Genomic DNA, 9,507 nt, shown 5'->3' with positions numbered 1-9,507 from the left:
GACATTCACATTTTACTAATACCTTGCACTTTTGGTTCAAGTGAGAGTTAGGATTCAATAAAGAAATAATGATGTGGTCATTCAGCTGTTTACCAGTGCTTTTCACTTCACCTGTTACTAAGGTTTAAAATACAGGGTAAAGAAAATTGTTTACAGCAGCTGATATCTCTGAAATGCAAACAATGAATCCATAAGAAAAGCCTAGATGTTTTTTTAAAAAGTTTTTTTTTGGTGTATCAGTCTGAATTTAGCAACCATGTTGTTATGATGGTGGGGACAGTTCTTGACTTCTGGCAGAACTTACACTTGTCTAGCTGCCCCTGAAAGGTATCTCTTGAAATCAGGGCTCATTTTAAGTGCTGTAGTTAGCATGCCCCTCAGTATCTGTGCCTTTGACTACATGAGGGCCAGATTCCTTGTGGGAATGAAATTGCCTTTTATATACAAACATCTGCCTTGTTCAGGTGTACACTTTACTAAGGGTGTTTGTAATTTTGTGTGCAGCACTAGACTCAATGACTGGAGAATTTCTCTCCAAATACCTTACCGTGGCTGTTTCTGGCCTAGTGATACACAGTGACATGAAACTTTCAGACAGGTGTTGCACGCAATGATGCTAAACATATAATAATATTTAAAATTAAAATGCCTTTATTAGAAACCTTACTGTTTACATTAAGTAAAAGTGTGGACTTCTTCCTGTGTTAACTACGCTGGCATTGCTCATTGACTATTTGGTCAAGTGTGTGTATTTAACAGTGTGTTAATACTACTTGGATCTCTACACAATTCAGTATAATGTCATACCTGACACAGTTTTCTGTAGCATATATCAAAAGCACATGCCAACTAAAAGTGCCTTTAATTATTTCAGGTATTTTCCTGCTTATTTTTATCACTTTCAATACAGAAATGTGTACCCCTAGATCTCTGGCTACTCACTGGGATCACATATTTCAAAGTGTACTGGATTGTTTTGATGTCATTTGAGAACATAAAAGATTTCTGCAATACTGGTATCGGCTTTTCTCAGGTAACTGAATTGCCAAAAACAATTTTATCAGAGTAGTCAGTTGTGCTTTTGTCTGGTCAATGTTCCTCACTTCTGTTTTATTGAATAGTCTGTAATAGAAATTCAAGGTTTTCTCATCCCTCTATCTCAACTTCTGCAGTTCCTTAGATGAAATGTTTAGTTCATGTTCCTTGTAACCAACATGAAGAAAACATAATGGAGGTTGGGCTTTTGTTCACAGCCTCTTGATCCTTGAGAACATGATTCTTGTTGACTGATACTTTTATGTGTTCTGTTTTAACTCAGCTTTTCATGTGGCAGTATAAACCTTAGTTTACAGATGTCCCCAGTCTAAGGTTGGCTTTCACTATGCTTATTTGGTGTATTTAAAGAAAGAGTTCAGGCATAGATTTCAGTTGTTTTACATTAAGTTGTGAATTAATTTTTTTATTATTATTAAATAAATAAATAATAATGCTACTGCCAACTGGAGTAACTAATGTATCTCCTTTTTTGTGTGTGTGTGTGTGAACTCAGGCTGAAGTATTTTGGTAGCTATGCCATCATCCTGGAAAATAGAAAGGGGTTTCTAGGGAACTTGGTTTCCTGGGATAGTAAACTGCTCACTGTGCATGTCCTTATTCTTGCATAGCCAGTGATATGCTGTTAATGACTGTTTTTAAAGGTATGTGTTCAGATCATTGAGGAGAAGGGTTGTAAAATATTTGTACATTTCATATAAAAATAAACAGTTCAGTGGCTTCTCAGTGGGGTTGAGATGTTTGTAATTTATTTATGTCCAACTGACACTTAAAATTGAATTCAAAATTAAATTATTTTCGGGGATAATAGCACATTTTATGAACAGTCCTTCAGCCCAGCAGGGACCCTTATGGAAATGTATGATGCCCATTTTGTTCTAAATACAAGCTCATGGAATCAGTACATTCTGATTGCTCTTTTGGGGATTTTTATTATTTATGAATTTATTTATTTTGGAGCAAGTTTAACGCACATAGAAAATGATGTTTGAAATCCATACTACTGAGGATCCCAGTAATTGCTGGGGATGGATCCTAGACTTAATGAGATCTCCTCTTGGAAGGCTTGGGAAATGTGGCAAGGATCATCCAGTCCCTAGACCTTCTCCAAAACTGCCACTTCATACAAATGTAGATGCAAAAGTGCTTATCATTTGCATTTTTACTGCAATTGTGCCATCCTGGAGTAATTCCCTGGCAGTGGTCTTTATCTAAAAATGAAAATTTCTAAGTCTAATTAGCTGTTAATTTAAAGTGGGTGTCCATAGGAGGACAGCAGTTGCAGAACTCCTGGCCCAAATGTAATTTGCTTTTGAAGAGCAAAGAGAAGCTCAGAGTTTTGTTGCCCAAACCAACAAAGCTGAAAAGATACCTCTTGCTTCTTGGGCTTGGAATTTGTAAGGTTTGGACAATCTTGAGCTATCAAAATACTCAGTAATTGGTTTATTTTTAAGCTTGTTTCTGAATAGTCTAGTTACATTTCCAGACAGATCAAAAGCCAAGTTGCTATTTTGTTGCATTACAGCAAAATTTGTAGAGCACCAGTAAGAAATAAGAAAGTAGTTTTTATTTTCGACAACAGATGAACAGACTTCAACTCCTTGACCCTGGGGGGGACAAAATCATGTTACTCTGAAGAAACTATGCTGGGATACCTGTGAGTGTGACAGAGAAAACATTTAAGTCTTTGAATGTTTTGCGGGGAGGAAGGAGAAAGCTAAACACCAGATGGATATCACTCATTCATAGGCACATCTTCACCAGCCAGCATCTAACTGCAGACTGATATACACAAAGGTGGGAGCAAATCTGCCTCCCCAAAAACTTTTAAGCTGGAAACAAAAAGTGGAGAATATATTTCTTGAGTATAAGTATCTTTCTACATCCAATTTAGTGATCTTTAAAAGTGAGGAATTGTGGTGTGAAGAACTGATCCAGCCTGGAGGAAGGAACAGTCCTTTTACAAAGACTTTGAAACAACATGCCAGAAGTTTCTTTGACATAAATGAAGCATGACAAATTGTTTCAATTAGCAACACTTAACACATAAAAGGTGGTTTTTGTGGTTTGGGCTGTATCCATTTCTTGTCTTAAAGAATTGCTACACTGCCACACACAAACCAGGCTTTATGCTTCTGGGCAAGATGGATCTTCAAAGACCCAAAGAACTGCTTTGTTCCTTGCTCCATTTATGAGTGCATTTTGTATTACAGATATGTGCATTTGTCCTGGTACAACTGCTGCAGTCACAGCTGTAGAAAGACTGCCATGATGCATCCTGTCAAAGATACTTCAACAGAGCAGCACTTGCTCACCACACAGCACTATTTTTAGATATTAGGCTAGAAAAAATGACCTCACTTTCTGAAAAGGGCTTTCTCAGAAGAAAATGAGATAAAATGTTTTGGCAGTATCCTGTCATCTTTGCAACAGAACTATTTTATTTTTTTCTAACTAGAGTTTATTTGATTTGAGAAAGTGTTATTTAGAACCAACTAAATGTTTCATGTAAAGTATGTGCTCCCATTTTTGTTTATTAATTTTTTTAAATTGAAATAAAGCTTATTTTTCATTTCAAATTGCATGTATTTAATACTTCCTTTCCTTTGATAATTAATTTATTAAATTGATTTTATTAAATTATTTTAAATTGTATTTTTATTTTAGTTGTTGGTTGCTCTTGTTGGTTGCCATTTCTTTTGGAGGCTGCATCCTCTGGTGGGTTGGTTTGGGTAGATACGGAGAGAGGTGAGGGGGAACTTCCCTTTCACCTCAAATTAAATGGGGACAGGCTTGGGTGTTCCTCAGGAACCCTGGGAATGGTTTTGCCTGAAGGTGATACCACCTTTGCCACTTGCCATGATGGGGAAAATATCCCATATTGGTCTTTACCTTAAGGGTTAAAAATGGCAGACAGAGGCCATATGGACACTTCCCTTCATACATGAGATTAATGGTGGCAAAGCAGCTGCTAATTACATCTGTAAATCTAGTTTTCTGCACAGGATAAACTGTTCTTAAATGAGATTCATCACTTGGTCTCAGGAGTATGAACTGCAGGATCTTAAGCCAAATTGTTTTAGCATCTGCTTCAAATTCATTATTGCAAATGTTTTTTTATTTAAAAGGTGCTGTGTGGTTTTTTAAAATAAAGGAGAAGTAAACTAGTGGTGTGTTTTTCCTCTCAGAATGGTACCTTTATTTAATTGCTGGCTTCTGGAAAAAGTAAGCCAGGAACAAATGCACAGAGGTGTTGTTTTGTAATACAGGGTTAATTTCAAAGGGAAAACAAAAACCTCTACTGCTCTACAGTTTAGGCTGCTAAGTAGAGTTTAGCTCATACTAAATTCTGCATGTGCACTGTGGCCATGACAGCCTGAAGTTTTCAACTTTGAAGACCTGGACATCCACTGGCAGCTTCTCGTGAGGCAGAAACTATCAATTAGGCTACTACTGGAAAACTATCCCTGCTCCTGATATCCTCAGAAATGAGGGCTTTAAAGAAAAATGCAGTGATAAATGTTTTTGTGTAAGAATTATTATTTTAGTAAGATGCTAGATCAACAGCTTGAATATTTTTAGATTTCACATTTGCATAGTAAATGAAAACTGTTCTACATTCTGCCAAATCAAACCTGTTTAGATACTTGTTAATTCCTTTCACAGCTCAATGCTTCAAAAGCTTATAAACAGTTAATAGGTTTTCCCATGGTTTCCTTAAGTCAATGAGAGTTTATTTAACAAGAGGCAAACCCTAAAAAGTAACCAAAGGCCTAATAAAATATTCTAGTATGATTGTTTGGTGAACATTTTATAGGTTAATCTTTCAAAGTAATAAAAAAAAAAAAGCAAGCAATTAGATCTTCCTCTCTAATTTCCGTTCTCTGGGTTATTGAAGAACAAATTTCTAAGTATCTTAAACCAGCCCAACAGGGCATATGGGTTCAAGTATGTGTCTAATACCTCAGAAGACAGTATTTTTCCTTGATAATCAAACATCTTAGGAAAATGGGCAACTGACTATATACCTAGGTATTCTGAAATTTTATGCATTTGCCTGGTCAGTTCTGCAGGTCAAACTCTCACGTTCTTAGGTTTTTTTTATGGTCACCCATTTGGTTAAAGGACAAGAATACAGCTTCAGCTGAAAGGAGTCGATGAATTTCTGTATAAGTGCTTCCCAATACAGCTTGTGGGGAATCTGTGCCCAGCTTATGGCTGGGAAAGTAGCACTTCTGGACCTAAGACAGCTCAGGCTCCAGAGGTTGAACCATGCATCGATGAATCTGCTCCAAACACCACTGAAAGATGGATTTTTGTCATCACACTCCTTTCTTTTCCTACTGTAGTATTTTCATGTCTTGTCTGCCTTTCTCCCCACGCTCACAATCAACAAAATTCAAGACAGAGGTCTCCAGAAACCGATTTCTTTTGGTGAATGTTCTCTCAATGTTGGTGTGAAATACTTATACACCTCTGTCTACAATATATTTCTTACTCTAGCCTCACCTGAACCTGCCTGGAATACAGCAAAGCTGATGTGTGAAGTTTGCTACTGCAAGGTCCTCAGATTTTGCCAAAGAACAGCCACAAAGCTGCTTCAGTGCTGAATGAAGTGGCAGTACATGAAGTAATTGACATCTCAAGCAGGAAAGGAGTGGTGTCATTTGCCCTGCAGGGAAGGTGAGAGGATGTTGACCACAAGGCAGCATCTCACTACTGAGCTCTTCCTCACCTGAAGCAGCCAGTTCCTGAGACTCAAGACCAAGATTTTCTAGGGACCTCCAGGGTCATCCCAGCTCCCTCATTAGCACACAAATCAAAAGCTGAATATTTGCTTTGCTCACTGCAGTGTGGCCTTCAGGGCTGTCTGCTCTCCTTCTTTAATGGACATTTATCACCTGATCAAAGTCATGAGGTGGTTTTGTATCTGGCTGTGAACACTACCCATGTCTGTAGTTTCAGCAGGCTTAAAAATAGGCTACTCATATAGGCTGGCAAACAATTCCTCTGAATGTTTAAAAGAAGGCAAAGTTAATGATGATTTCTGTCTGTTTTCAAGCTCTCTGTATTTTATCTGTAAGGTTGTTTTTCCCTAATACTGTGCTTTCAGGAGTGTTTACCTTTCTCCAGAGATATACTACAACTACTTGCTGTGTTTGCATTCTTTTTTGGTGCATACATTTTAATTTAGGAACAAACCCCACTAACTGTTCTTCTTTTTTGAAAGCAAATTCATTTTTCAGGCTGGGTATAAAACTTGTCAGTCTCTCGCTGTAGGTACACAGCACCCCACCCACACAGCTCCTCCAAGTTCTCACTCTTCAATGGAACCAATTGTTTAACACTGTTTATAATCAGTGCAATTCCTGGAGTGTTTCCTGAAATGTGACTGTTTTAAGGTCACTTGTGGGTTTGGCTTTCTGCTCTGATGTATTGTAAAACAAAGTGTGAGAGCTACCTTGATAAAGGTGTGTTGCAGCACCTGTGTGTTGGTGCTCGGGCAGGTGGGACCTGTGCCACTGCCCATCTCCCGGGGTCTGGATCCCCCATGTCAGCATGGCTTGACACTCAGGGGCTTTGGATCAAAGCCTTCCCAGTGACAGAGCAATGTTCACATTGCATATGCATCCAGATGTAACTCATGCTGCTCTTGGACTGTCCTGCTCTAACAGTAAAGCAAATCTTTCACTGCAGTTGATCTGATTCACATCTTCATCTATGCACTCCTGAACTGAGTGTTTGGATTGGACATTTAATATTTAAAAAAATATTTCTGTTTCTTTTTGGTGATTTGGTGGAGTTTGCTTCATTTAGTTATTCTGGTTGAATAACTAAATGAAGTTTCAGCTCTTGTCTGCTGATCAACTTGGCAGAGCAGCAAGACCTAGTTCGTATCTAAAGCTCTGGCAACACTACAGTGTAGAAATCACTTCCCACAAGGGATTATTTAATTGACTTTCTTGCTAACCTTTTGCTGTAGGAAGGCGTTTACATGACAGCTCGTCCATCAGGTGTCTGAGGTCAGCTATCTGCTCCTGAAATGCCTGTCTTTCTCCTGTGACTGTAGAAGAGGAGTAAGTTATGTCGGTAAGATCCCTTGCTCAGTGGCTGTGTTTGCACAGAAGTTAATAGAGACCTCTGGAGATCACCAGATTGCACCTCCTGCTCAGAGCAAGGTCCCATTGGCCAGGGCCACATATCCAGTCAGGCTTTGAGTATCTCCAAGGATAAAGGCTCCACAGCTTCTCTCAGCAACTTGTGCCAGGGTCTGACTACCCTCAGAGAGAAAAAGGATTCTCTTTAAGCAGAATTTCTTGTATTTCAGTTTGTGCCCATGGCTCTGAGATCCCCTGAGCCTTCTCTTCTCCAGGCTGGGCAGTCTCACCTCTTGCTCTCTGCTCACACAACAGTTCCCCAAATCCATTCTACTTCCCTGCACTCACTTCACTAGGTCCATGCCCCTCCTGTACTGGGGAGCCACAAACTAGACCTGGCACTCCAGATGTGGCCTCACTAGACCTGAGAAACATAGAAACAGGGTAAACTATTGAATGTCAGAGACCTCACTTTTGGGATCCTTGTTAATGGGTGTCATAGAAGTTACTGACACTGCAGTGCTGCCAAGCTGTCCGTGGGACATTTCTGCAAAGCAGTAGGGGTTGTAGGTTTTATTTCCCCTCCAGCATTTTCTTTTACAAGCTGCTGTGCTTCTCAAACAGCGTTTTCTAAACACAGCTTCTTCAGACATGTTCTCCATTGCCAGGCTGGCAAGCAGCTCAGGGGTTGTGTTCTCTGCCTCAGGCTCAGGGCCAGCTTTCTAAAGGGCTGAGGCGAGAGCAGCCACGTTCTGTGAGCAGCACTTGGCCTCACCTCGTGGCAGCACAGCCTCTTGGGTTTCTCTTTCCTTCCTGGATGGATGCTGCAGGCACTGGGGTGCCTCGTGGCTGCTGCCAGCTTGGGTGGCCCCAGGCTCCAGCACAGCAGAACAGGAGAGTCACAGGGAGGTGATGCAGACACTCACCTGTCTGCACAGCACAGGACAGAGTGGAGAGACTGCTGGGTGTGAGGCTAAAATGGCTGTGATTTGTTTTCAGCTGTATTTGGAACAGCCCCAGCTGTTACCTTTGGACTCCCTCTGGGTGCTTCTATATATAAAAGCAATAAACCACCTTATTTTTTTGTTTGTTTGTTTTGTTTTGTACACCATAGCTTGATATCCTCTCATCTATCCCCAAGGAATTTATTTTTATGCTCTCCATTAGTTTAGTGACCCCCCCCAGCAGGTTTATATTTATGCTCCCAGGGGTGTTTTGGTTTAGCCTTGTTTGCTGAATCTCATAGATCTGTGCTTCTTCCCTGTCTATGGTGTCTTCTGAGAAATGTAACTTTAATTTAGCTTTTTATTTTATTTGTCAAAGGAGAGATTGACAGTGGGGTTCAGTGCTTACACAGGAGAGAAGGGAACAGTAAAGCTGATAGGAATCACAAGACCCAGTGGTTCAGGGGCAGAGGAGGTCCTTCCCTTTCCCTAGGTCCTTCCCTAGAATGGTAGACCATTCTACCAATGGTCTCGTTCTGCAGCCACAGAGGTGGGAAGTTTGTTCCCTTGTGTCGGGCAGGTGCAGAGGTATTGAGGGACTGTTTCTTGCAAAGGATGACAGGGAGAGGGTGCACCTCATGTGGAAAGAATCTCCGGTCTGAATAACATCCAGCCTGGGTGGACATGCACAAGGAGAAGAGGCATGGGGTTGGATTTCTTGTTAGGACTACCAAGTCCCACAGAAGTGTTCAAGGCCCAAAACAAGCTTTTGGCTTACAACTCTCAAATTTTACCCACCTTTGCCTACCCAGCTCTTTCACTTACTGAAGCCAAAAGCAACCTGGCTGCTGAGGTGTGTGAATACTGTGCTGTTCTGGCCCTTGTGCTGAGAGCCTTCAGAAAGGCATTACTTGTTTTATGGTTAACCATTTCACTCTGAACCATTTGGTCTTTTCACGGACCTTCAGGCAAAGACCTGGACTAGGTCCTGAACTTCCGGAGCAGGGGGAATTGGGGTAGGGGCCATCAGTGGGGTTCCAGCTCTGTTGAAGTCAGCTGTGGATGGCGTAGGGCTGAGGGAACTCCTGTAGGCTCACCCAGTAACTTTAATTCTTTTGTTTATATAAATATATGTATGTTTCATGTTTCATCTTTCCTCTGCTGTGTCACAGAGCCACAAGCAGCTGAGCATTGCCACCAGTGGCACAAGGTCTTACACAACATCCTCTATTTTTAATAACATGAGGTTCATTAGGGATTGCAGGTATCACAATACATTGTTTCAGACATGATCACTTCCACATTTCCTCTTCCTCAGGGAAGAGCTGAGGTTTCTTTCCATTAGTCTGCATGGCTTTGGTTGAGACCACACTTCATGGACAGCAGATGTTCCACTCTGGCTTGAGTGCCAA

Source organism: Vidua macroura, chromosome 1, assembly GCF_024509145.1.
Source record: "Vidua macroura isolate BioBank_ID:100142 chromosome 1, ASM2450914v1, whole genome shotgun sequence".
Classification (NCBI taxonomy): Eukaryota; Metazoa; Chordata; class Aves; order Passeriformes; family Viduidae; genus Vidua; species Vidua macroura.
Note: the sequence above shows the minus strand (reverse complement) of the source record.